The following is a 13,159-nucleotide window of genomic DNA, read 5'->3' on the forward strand; positions in this document are numbered from 1 at the left end:
GCCCCCCGGTGACTACTGGTGAACTAAGGAATACACATATCTTAGACAGTCTTACTTACCACTTAATATAATCTTTGATTTTTTAACATTTATGGTATCCACTCGAACGGAAGCAAATGGAAGTGCATTATTATAGCCTACTGACGAATTTTCTGGAAGTAATTTTTGCTTTTTACTATCATTCTTTTCCTAACTCATAATTGCAGCATATTATAATGACATAAAACAGGCTCCCAGCGGCCAAAATGTGGAGTGGGCAACAATGTTGGCGCGTATTTTCCTACAGCAACAGTATTTGCAAATAGCACACTTCGTAAAAGAATTAACTCATTTTTAAAGAAATGATCTATATTTATGAAATGAGAGTGCAATTCGTCACTGCTAATGTTTATTCTCTTTCTTTTGAATGCTCATTTGTTATGAGCGGTTACTTGTTAGCGTCGCAAAAGGGATCTGTACTGCTGAAATATTATATATGCCTGCGTTGGTACAGCAAGTGTTCAAAATGTACACCATCACGTGCCTCACACGTTGTTCATAACATTTTTAGAGACTGCTAGGATGTCACCAAGTCTTTGATCTACTCCTCAAAACAAGTGCTCGATGTGACCGCAATTCAGCCTTCCACCTTACGTCGTATAGGATCGCGTATTCATTGGCTGTTGTCGGATTGAATCACAGGCGTTGAACACGCGTTGTCATATTGTATCCACATCTTTATAGGGACCACATACAAGATGGTCTTTAAATGCCCCCAACGCCAAAAATCTAAACGGTTAAGTTCAAGTGAACGGACAGGCCAAGGTATTGAGCCTCCCCAACCAATCTATCGCTAATGTAAGACCCGTGTTAGGTGTCGCCTAACCGTACGAAGAACAACCCCATCACAATAAAACCGTAACACAATACGCTAGTAGGTTTACGCCAATGCTTAAGTAGGAACGTATTTCCGTATCTCATTGCATACGATCCTCCATGAATTATTGGAACATCATGATCATTGAGTGTACAACCAATGTGTATAGAGCCTTTTTACTTCGTTTCTTGCCTCCTGCCTCCTCTGTAAATATTGGAACTTTTTTCAAGCTGTGTATAGACCTACAAACAAATCCTAAATTCATCCAACTAGACGTTAGTAAATTAAGTAATGACTTTAAAAACATTAAAAATTGGTGTAAAACTAATGATCTCAAAATCCGCCAGTTCATATTTCTTTCTTTCTTTCTTAATTCGTTCACCCTCCAGGGATGGTTTTTTCCTCCCACTCAGCGAGGGGTCCCACCTCTACCGCCTCAACTGCAGTGTCCTGGAGCGTGAGACATTGGGTCGGGGATACAACTGGGGAGGATGACCAGTACCTCGCACACGCAGCCTCGCCTACTATGCTGAACAGGGGCCTTATGGGGGGAGATTGAAAGGGATAGGCAAGGAAGAGGGAAGGAAGCGGCCGTCGCCTTAAGTTAGTGGCCCTAAGTTAGGTACCATCCAGGCATTTTCCTGGAGGAGAAGTGGCAAACCACGGAAAAACACTTCCAGCATGGCTGAGGTTGGAATCGAACCCACCTCTACTCAGTTGACCTCCCGAGGCTGAGTGGACTCCGTTCCAACCCTCGTACCACTTTTCAAATTTCGTAGCAGAGCCGGGAATCGAACCCCGGCCTCCGGGGATGGCAGCTAATCACACTAACAGTGCACCACAGAGGCACACCCATTCATATTACAAGCAGTGTTAGTAGGATCCAACCGTAATCATCAAGACTTGCAATCCAAGACCTCCTTTCCGAACCTCTGCTTAATCATAATGAAGTCTGTTTGGTACCTTCCAGTGTATCTCGGTCTCGTCCACTCATACAGCCCTCCTTCTTGGTCTTTGAACCCATTAGCTTAAGATCGGTTCGGAATCCAACCAGCCAACTTCCTTCAAAAATTGTACAAGTAATTTTCTCCAATCTAATCGACGAAAATGAATGGGGAAAACTCGCTGGCAAATTATCGTTATATGGTCTGTCCAGGTCAAATGTTTACCAAAAGCGATACCTAGGTTCTTACTGTATCATTTATTGCTACTTGTGTTTTGGAAGAGGATCAGAGGTTGTATGGTTGTAGGAAACGTAGATCCTGCAGATAGAAAAGTCAAGGAAACCTTCAGAGAAGGGAAAATTTTTTGGTATCGATATTAAGGCTTCAGATGGAAGACCACTTCTGGGGAAACAAGACAAGGTAGAAAGATAGCAGGAACATATCTCAGAGTTAGGAAAGATGTGTGTATATGGAAAAATTGAAGGAAATAAAATATGAATTTCGTTCATGCTGGAAATTCAGCTAAGGATAACATGATGGCAAGTGTGACTGGAGGTCATACAAATTTTAGTGAAAAATGCAAGGCTGTGTTGGGGGAGTGATGAGTCCACGGGAGTCAGAGAAGCTGGGCACGTCTGCCGGCGAACCAATGAGACAAACTCACTGTATTATTCAGTTAACAATCATCATCATCATCATCATCATCATCATCATTTAAGATCCAAGCTTCAAATCCATAAAGCATTATTAGTATCTTCCTAAATTTTTTAGTACCGGGCGAGTTGGCCATGCGGTTAGGGGCACGCGGCTGTGAGCTTGCCTCCAGGAGATGGTGGGTTCGAATCCCACTGTCGGCAGCCCTGAAGATGGTTTTCTGTGGTTTCCCATTTTTACACTAGGCAAATGCTGGGGCTGTCCTTTAATTAAAGCCACGGCCGCTTCTTTCCCATTCCTAGGCCTTTCCTGTCCCCTCGTCACCATAAGTCCTATCTTTGTCGGTGCGACGTAAAGCAAATAGCAAAAAGAAGTATAATGTCCAGGTAGAGGGAGTGACTAACACTAACGAAGTATTGAAATTTACCTAATATGATGTAAAAGTTGAAAAGTAGAAAAGCAGCTGGAATCGAAAAGATTTTTGAAAATTTAATAAATGTAATTGGTGGGGGGGGGGCGATTTTCTCATAGCTTAACGTCTCCATCCGACAGAGGAATCATCATCAACAGCGCCATATGCCCTCACTCCGTATGAACTCTGCGGGCAGATTTGGAATTAAATCCAAGCTTTTGACTTGTAATCTAGTGATTATAAATTTTATACCACCATATCTTCCACTCGAATATCGAGGACAATTCGTACCAGGGACATCATTCCGTAGCAGACGATGTTACGTACCACATGAGCGGCTCGCTACCTGCGAAGTGTCAGCCTATGACTTTTAAATATTTAGGACAGAACAGTCCGTACCACTGGAAGGAATGGGCAGTACAGTCGAACCTCGATATCTCGAGTCATCTCGGGCGCTAAATTTTATTTCGATTTATCGAAATTTCGAGATATAGAGAATATCGGTTTTGAGCATGTATAGCACATAATTGCTTTTTTTTTTTTTTTTTTTTTTTGCTAGTAGCTTTACGTCGCACCGACGCGGATAGATCTTATGGCGACGATGAGACAGGGAAGAGCTAGGAGTACAGCCCCAGCATTTGCCTGGTGTGAAAATGGGAAACCACGGTAAACCATCTTCAGGGTTGCCGACAGTGGGTTTCGAACTTACTATCTCCCGAATACTGGATACTGGCCGCACTTAAGCGACTGCAGCTATCGAGCTCGGTACGGGCACATAATTGAATCATATGTATATGTATCTACGGGCTTATACTGAATACATTATTGTTAACAGTACTTACAAATATGCAAACAAACTCTATTTTACGGCATCACTTTAATTAGAACACTTATTATAGTAACTTTTTAGAAGACAGGATGCTGTACATACAGTAGTGAAACAAGAAACATACCTCCGTTAACATCTATAGAAAAAAAATCCGTTTGTCTCTTCTGTTTTTACGGTTAACCTTTCTACCCTTCACCTTGAAACTTCTCGTCAACATCACGCTGCCGAGATTCATAAATAGAACTGAAATGAAATGAAATGCCGTATGGCTTTTAGTGCCGGGATATCCCAGGACGGGTTCGGCTCACCAGATGCAGATCTTTCTATGTGACGCCAGTAGGCGACCTGCGCGTCGTGATGAGGATGAAATGATGATGAAGACAACACATACACCCAGTCCCCGTGCCGTAGGAATTAACCAATTAAGGTTAAAATCCCCGACCCGGCCGGGAATCGAACCCGAGCCCTCTGAACCGAAGGCCAGTACGCTGACCGTTCAGCCAACGAGTTGGACATAAATAGAACTTATCATACGCGACTTAAGGGGTTGGTTTTGTACGTGACCGGTAATGAATTCACACCCGGGAAACAGCGAGGCTTCGCCGATTTTCCGATCACTAGAAGTTTTAGTGTCTCTGTTCCCGTCATATTATCTCCCAGCATCACTGTAACCCTTTCTTTACTTGTTAACTGTTCCCCACAAACCAAAAATGCCGTATTGCACAGTTAATGTTACACAAAATTCCAGTTACACAGAATTTTTTTGTTTCAAGGGAGGAAATGCTTGCTTCGATAAATCGAGAAATTCGTGTCACCGAATTTCGAGTAAAAGGGAAATTAATACACGTGAAGAATAGAACAAACGGCCGGAAAATTTAAGGTGACTCTCCGGAAATAAAAATGTATTTTTACCTACTGCACGGATTTTCAGGAAACTTTGTGGGAATGCCAGCTACATAAAAGTACTGACATCGCGAACATGTCTTTTATATACAATTAATAGATTTTTCCGTCCGGCTCCATGGCTAAATGGTTAGCGTGCTGGCCTTTGGTCACAGGGGTCCCGGGTTCGATTCCCGGCAGGGTCGGGAATTTTAACCATCATTGGTTAATTTCGCTGGCACGGGGGCTGGGTATATGTGTTGTCTTTATCATCACTTCATCCTCATCACGACGCGCAGGTCACCTACGGGTGTCAAATCAAAAGACCTGCATCTGGCGAGCCGAACATGTCCTCGGACACTCCCGGCACTAAAAGCCATACGCCATTTCATTTCATTTTTCATAGATTTTTCCAAAATTTATTTTTTCTTTTGAAATTTTTAATTCATTTTTTCATGAAATTTAATTTACATATTAATGTACATTCGTAATTAGGTAGATAATACTTCTTTAAACACAATATGTATCGATTTTTCTGCTCATAATTTATATAAGGAGATATATCGTACTAAAGCTTGTGTAATTTTAACGTTCTAAAATTTTGGGCTTAAAAATCCCTACTTGAAAAAATTCTGCAATCAAAAATTCCATACGCAGGTTTCTTAATATAGCTGTGTTACATATATCATACAGATTTTGTTACATTTGCAGAATATTATGGGAGAAAAATGGGATTTAAATAAAAAATTACAATTGGCAAACAAAGCATTATTACAGTGATAAATTGTTTGAATTCAGCGGAATAACTTCATGACAAGAAAAAATAAACTCAATCCTTTCAATGTCAGTCATAAAAAATTCACCGAACTGACCAAAATATCGATTTTTATTTTCGGAGGGTCTGCTTAAATTACTTCGAGATACTGAAAATTCTAGAAATGGAGGTTCGAGATATCGAGGTTCGACTGTACTTTGGGTACGCTGCTGTCATATTTACGTCCTAAATATGCCCTTACAGGGCGAGAAAAAGTCTTGCAAATAATAGGGGAACAGTGAGTGCAATATTACGATTTATCATTTGCCGAGTTCCCGGAGACGTGCAGAAATACTGCTATATTCTAGACATGATAAGTTTTAGGATTTCGCCGTTTCAGAAAGGACTGATGATCTAGATTTTAGGCCCTTTAAACAACAAGCAATATCGTGTCAGAACACAACGGGAAATTCTTTACATTTCTTCAGAAGACGCGGAGGAAAGTTCCCTGCGAAACGTAAAGAATTTCCCGTCGTTTTCATGTCACAGTATTTCAAACCCTTTGTGTTTTTGAATGTAAACGGTTCCTTAAAAGAACCATGGACCCACGCAAGGTAGCTTTCCGTGAGGATATACTTCTTCCACAACTCGGCCATCATCCCCGTTATGGTACGACTGGCACCCACCAAAGGTGACGGTGTTTACATGATATTTCTATATGATGTAATTTGATCCTGGAGCGTAGATTTCCTGCTTCTCAGAGTGCACTTCGTGCGGCTGTTCCTAGCCGTACTCTTGGGTCCAATATAACAGAACGATCTACTGTTTATCGATGGCTACAATATCTACTCTTCTAGTGGTACCATTTTCAGCTAAGCAGTTCACTTCTTCATACACTTCCATCCGTTATCGCGAAGGGCTTTTGCAATGGCGAGTATTCCTAAGCAATGAGGCGAATGGACAGTAGCCGAGAACATGTCCCAAAATTTCAGTCCCACCGCAGGCACGTTGTTGTTCCCCTGGCTTCTACCATACAAGCTTCTTACTGGAGCCACGTCTGCCATCATTGTGATACTTTCAGTGCACTACCTTTTTTGTGGACCACTTGTTCCCTTGAGGGTGCTTTTCTAGGAAGGGAGCATCAGTTTTTGAACTCTTCCTTTCTTAGCCTTTCTCAGATAGTATTGCTATTTGTTTTTCCACAGCTATGATCAAATTACGGAAACAGTGGGGGTTTTCTTTCTCAGTATTTCTCCCACAGAGTGTATATACATTGCCAGATTTTTCAAGAATGTTTACCACATTAGGATGTTGGATAAATGCTTTCAACAGAGCCTTAAGTAACACGAGAATAGCTGATGACCCTGTTGTTAAACCTGGTATGGCAATAGTGTTGGTGATTTAGAAGGTGTGTGTCTATTAAGATATTGAAAACTAATGTTGAATATGTTAAACAATCGGCCCCGTGCTGTAGGGGTAGCGTGCCTTCCTCTTACCCGGCCAGGTCAGGGATTTTTACCTGGACCTGAGGGCTGGTTCGAGGTCCACTCAGCCTACGTGATTAGAATTGAGGAGCTATCTGACGGTGAGATAGCGGCCCCGGTCTAGAAAGCCAAGAATAACGGCCGAGAGGATTCATCGTGCTGACCACACGACACGTCGTAATCTGCAGGCCTTCGGGCTGAGCAGCGGTCGCTTGGTAGGCCAAGGCTCTTCCAGGGCTGTAGTGCCATGGGGTTTGGTTTGGTTTATGTTAAACAATCAAGATTATATGTGTTGTTTGTGACCGAACTACACTTGATGCATTAAAAAAAAAGTTAAGTATCGAGCGAGTGACAGCCCGTTGGGGGGGGGGGGGGGACGCAGACGAAGAATACATTCACGATATCTGCTGTCTGTCTTAAGAGTCGACTAAAAGGGGTGACCAAGGGATGATCAAATTAGAACCATGAGACTACTTGTAATTATTACCATCACGTAGGGAACACCATGGGTAGCTTTTACTTGCGCGTAGTACCACTATGTTAGGTACAAAATAAGTTTGTGATTAGTAGCGACAGTGTGTGGCTTAGGATGAGTTTTACAGTACCTGTGATTCGTACTCCTATATGAGCAACACCATGGTTCTGCCTTGCCTATGCTTAGTACCCACTATGTGAGCAACACCACGAGATAGTGCGGGTCCCTGTGGCTAGTCCACTTACGTGAGAAACACCATAGGTCTGTGTTACATGTGCGCATTACATTACGTGTGAGTAGTATCAGAATGTGTCTAACACCCCGAGTCTACGCTACTTTCAATTAGTACCGCAACATGACAAATACCATGGTTCCACTTTCCTAGCGATCAGCACCATTATGAGGGGCGAATGAGCTGGATTTTGGACCCCTTTAGACTACAAGCATTATAGATTTAGGATTGTGCTTTAGAAGCAGTCCCTTGGTCTGCAATACGACAGTTTCTGAGAAAATGGTGCATTACGCGTCGGATCCACTGATTGTTTTAAAATCCATATTCATTCTTCGCCATCACGTTTTGAATTCTGGTCGGTGGATTGTCATTACCTGACGCCTGCCTTATGTGACGGAATGTCATTACTATTGCGTGTATCTGTGGTGCGGGAATTTTTTATTTTTTTTACAAGATGCTTTACGTCGCATTGACACAGATAGGTCTTATGGCGACAGTGAAATAGGAAAGGGCTAGTAGTGGTAAAGAAGCGGCCGTGGACTGCCTTAATTAATGTACAGCCTCAGCATTTACCTGCTATGAAAATGAGCAACCACGAAAAGCCATCTTCAGAGCTGCCGACAGTGGGGTTCGAACTCGCTATCTCCCGAATACTGGATACTGGTCGTACTTAAGTGACTGCATCTGTGCTGGTTGATAGTGTGGTGTGTTTTTTGAATATGAAGAGAAGAATGCTGGGACGAACACAAACACCCTGTCCCCGAGCCTGAAGTATTTATCACACGCGATTAAATTCCCCGACCCGGCTGGGAATCGAACCCGGGACCTCACTGAATCGTAGACATCAACACTGAACATGTAGGCAAGGTATCGGACATTTTTAATTAGTCACAGGAATAAAACCAAACCCCATGGCGCAGCAGCCCCGAGGGGGCATGACCTCACAAGTGACCGCTGCTCAGCCCGAGGACCTGCAGATTACGAGGTGTCGTTTGGTCAGCGCGACGAATCGTCTCGGCCATTATGCTTGGATTTGTAGACCGGGCCGCTATCTCACCGTCAGATAGCTTCTCATTGTAATCACGTAGGCTGATGTGACCTCATGCCAGCCCTCAGATCTAGGTTAAAATCCCTTTCTTGGCCGGTAATGGAACCCGGGCCCTCCGGGTAGAAGACAGGCATGCTGCCCCAACACCGAGGCGCCAGCTACTCACTAACATAGTCGAAATAAATACAAAAACGATGCTCCGGAGGCTCTCAAGGTGAAACTGATAAAATCCGGACCTCTCGTGGTATTGCTGTACTAAAGACAATATGCCCAAGCAAGGAAGTTAGCTAATGAGCACTTACCGTGGGTGCGTGTTGAACTTGAAGACGGTTCAGCAAAGCACAGTGTGTGTTATCGCCAAAGCGTGTGTTCTACTACACGTGACAACGAGCAATACTACAGGTGACTCTGGAGCAAGGTCTTATATTAGCACTGCACTTATCATTGGCACTATCTGGAGCAACGAGTCTGGGCACGTGTCAGGATCACTTCTAGTATTGCTCTGTCCAAACACGAGGAACATGCGGCACTGGTGGCTCATGTAAGATTCAACCCCTCATAAGTGATTAGGTCTCAAATCCCACGAGCACCAAAACACGCGATCTAAAAATTCTTAGAAAATGTTAGTTTCAAAACACGCGACTTGGGCAAGCAGATACCTGTTTGAAGGTGGTCACCGCGGGAGGAACAAGGCACTTGTTCAGTTGTCATGTTATTCAAATTCATGAGTCAAAGTCTGGGTTGAGTGATTATTATTATTATTATTATTATTATTATTATTATTATTATTATTATTATTATTATTATTATTATTATTACGGAGTTTACGTGGAGCAGAAAGAGGTGAAGAAGGTGCTGGGTAGAATGGGTCTATCTACGAAATCCAAAATTAAATTAAAACTTCAAAACAAAGCTTATATTTCTTTACCAATCACAAATTTAACAAATTTTTCACTGAGTGAAAACAACAATGCTCAGGTACAATGCCAATTTTCCTATGAGGGCAGAACACCCCAGACTAGGGAATTTAACAACTTTGGGCTTCAAGCCCCAGATTTACAAGTTCTGAGCTACAAGCTCCAGTTTATAAAATTCACAACGTCTGCAAAATCTCAATGTTTATGCAAGGACAGTAATATCCCAATTTAAGAGCAGTTTTTTCCAACAAATTTACAGCCTTCCAGAGGCACCTCTCAATATTACAACTGAATTTTGGAAACCCAGAAAACAGCTTACATGCTCTCCCACTTTAACTAATTTCTTCCAGCCCGCTTAAGGCAACATTACACAAAACCTTACAATCACTGGCCTCTCTAGGCACAATTTACAATTTAAAACTTTTTACACAGAGGTATCAATTATCCAAACTACTGGGCCATCGTGGAAAGAAGAACAGGTTAAATTACTGGCCCGATCACAAAATGAATGGAGGCGTACACTTGCACTCGTAGAAAATTAGATATAAAACCCTAATTGGGCTCTCGGCCAGATGATACAAAGGCTAATCCCAAGCTACTGAGGTGACTAGAATGAAAGGTTAATTTAATGCTTTACAGAAAGAAACAGTTACAAAATCGTAGTCACCTCAAGATAAATTGAAGGGGAACTCGAGAGGGTAACGCACTCTCTATCCCCGATTTACAGTTTTAAGAATTTATGACATTTTACATTAGCCGAAAGAAGGTTTACATTTTAGAAAACAGAAGGTTACATAATTAGAAATTTGAACCTTCCCCTCGTGTAAGAAACATAAGATTGGTGGTCATTACCTTGGCTGATGGACTGCCTGGTGAAGAATGAGGCGCCCCGCCTCCTGTCCTAACACACACACACACACTCAGAAATACGGCGAACAAAAGACAAGGTAGCCGGAAAGGCCGCAGCTTATATACGCAAGGGGACGTTTCGAGAGTGTTCTGGACTAAATCCTGACCCGCCCTCTCATTTTTATTGGTAAATTCAAAATGAAGAAAAAATATGTGATTGGTTGAAAATTAATTACAGAAAAATTGTGATTAGTCAGATTCAAAACCGGCGGAATGAGAAAGAAGTGTTGCAAATCTTGAAATAACAAAATAAATGAACATTAATTTAGTCGGGAACATAAGAACAAAAAACTTCTTTAAATCACTAATTCTTCCCTCTTGCAACAAAAATGAATCCACACAGTTTAGGAAACTTAGAAATGACAAACTTCTCAATTATTCAGTAGTGACATCTGATTAATGTCCCAACTTCATGCAGTAGCAGTTTCACATTTTGTTTGCTAGATATAGTTTTTTTATGGCGCTTCTTTTGAATGTGCGGAGCTGAGGTGTACCTCCCGGTAAAATTATTATTATTATTATTATTATTATTATTATTATTATTATTATTATTATTATTATTATTATTTATTTATTTCTCCGTTGGGGTCTTCTAGGGACCACGTGACAGTTCAAATGCTTTATCCTTGGTTCTTCTTCTTCCTCCTCCAATGCTCCTTCATCTGCTCACTAGAGTGCCGGTCAAAAGTTTGGGACCACGTAAAGAAATCACGAAATGCCATCTAGAACCTAAATATGTGCCACTAGATATCTGTAATTTTCTTTCTGAGCTCTCACATATAATAGAACATATGTCGTCTGATTTCATTGAGTTAGTCCAAATACTGTGGAAGTGATGAATTTTTAACTCTTGGAAGGTCACACAAAAAAATCAAAAATCTTGGTAATATTACGTACTCTAATTGATTGCAAGTATCACCACCAAGATTTTTTGTAGACTTAGAAATAGGTGGGCAATTTTAGTATAAATATTTTTTTTAAATCAGAAAATATGAGGGACCTGTTTTTTATTGCGTATTTTATATTCCTCAAACCAGCGCCAAAATGGTTGATTTATCTATGCCTTTGTCATATATGGTCCAGAGTCTTGGGGCGAGCTATCGGCGTCAGACTTATCTGCCCTGATAGTTTCATTTGCACTTTGCAGTTGGCATCAAAGAACACATTTCTGATGCCGTTACCTCACACTGAGACCTACGACAAGAACAAGGAAAAATTGACCATTTAACGCTGGTTTGGAAAAAACGCACAAAAATCGGTGCCGCATTTTATCGGAATTTTTATCTATATATTTAAAACTTATAAAAAAACTGAAGTCAGTCAGTCCAGCCATTCTATCCGGTCGATTTCCTTCATTATTATTTTAACTGAAAGGTATTCATGCACAGATTTGTCGTCAGGTACTATAAATCACTTAACTTCCGCCTTCCTCAAATTATTTGACTTTTCAATTCTTTGTCTCTTTGAAGCAATCATATCTTTGGTTCTAATTGAGGTACGGAGTTCGCTTTGGCTTAAGAACACTCAGTGGATCAAGTTCTTTCATTTCAGCTCTTAACTATTCAAATTGGTTGATTCTAGGGAAAGTTATGAGTACATTTGTCTCCATGACGAAGATCTTTGAAGGACGTTTTAACAGTTCGGCGCGTAGTGTTCCAAGGAACGTTTAATTCAATTTCTTTGTGTGATGTATTTTCAAGTGTTTTGTTGACATAATATTACCGTCTATTACCACAGCAGATCATGTGCTTTATTTCATTAACGAGCAACACCATACTTTGTACATTGCGAGCGGAACCAGCGGGAAACTGCTAGTATTTATACTAAAATAAACCCCAACTATTGCTAAGTGTACAAAAGAATATTGGTGATACTTGAAACCTATTAGAGTATATAGTAGGCCTACATAATATTTTTAAAAATCTTGACTTTCTGATGTGACCTTCTACCGCTTTTCCCACATCTGTGGGGTCGCGGGTGTGAACTGTGTCGCACATGTGGATGTTGCCCTGTTTTACGCCCGGATGCCCTTCCTGACGCCAACCCTAATATGGAGGGATTTAATCACTGTTTCGTGTTTCTGTGGTGGTTGGTACTATAGTATGTTGTCTGAATGTGAAGAGGAAAGTGTTGGGACAAACACAAGCACCCAGTCCCCGGGTCAGAAGAATTAATCAGACGTGATTAAAATCCCTGACCCGGCCGGGAATCGAACCCGGGACCCTCAGAACCGAAGGCCTCAGCGCTGACCATTCAGTCAATGAGTCGCACTATCTTGGCGTACATCAGTGAAATTCGGTGACGTATATCATATTAGATGCGAAAGCTCAGGGGGAAAAAATACATAGATCAAGTACCACAATTTTAGGTTCTAGATGACACTTCATGATTTTTTTAAATGTGGTCCTAAACTTTTGACCGGTACTGTATGTCTCCTTTTCCTCACCTCGGATCATTTTGAGGAATCCTTATACTTTTATCAATTCTTCTTCTTAATCCGTTTACTTTCCAAGTCCAGTATCCCGGAGCGTGAGACTTTAGGTTGGCGAATACAACTGGAGAGGAGAACGTGTACCTCTCCCGGGAAGCCTCACCTCCTATACTGAACAGGGGCGTTGTGGAGGGATGGGAAAATCAGAAGGAATAAACAAGGAAGAGGGAAGGAAGCGGCCGTGGCCTTAAGTTACGTACCATCCCGGCATTTGCCTGGAGAAGAAGTTTGAAACCACGGGAAACTACTTCGAGGATGGCTGAGGTGGGAAT

Source organism: Anabrus simplex, chromosome 11 (assembly GCF_040414725.1).
Source record: "Anabrus simplex isolate iqAnaSimp1 chromosome 11, ASM4041472v1, whole genome shotgun sequence".
Taxonomy (NCBI): Eukaryota; Metazoa; Arthropoda; class Insecta; order Orthoptera; family Tettigoniidae; genus Anabrus; species Anabrus simplex.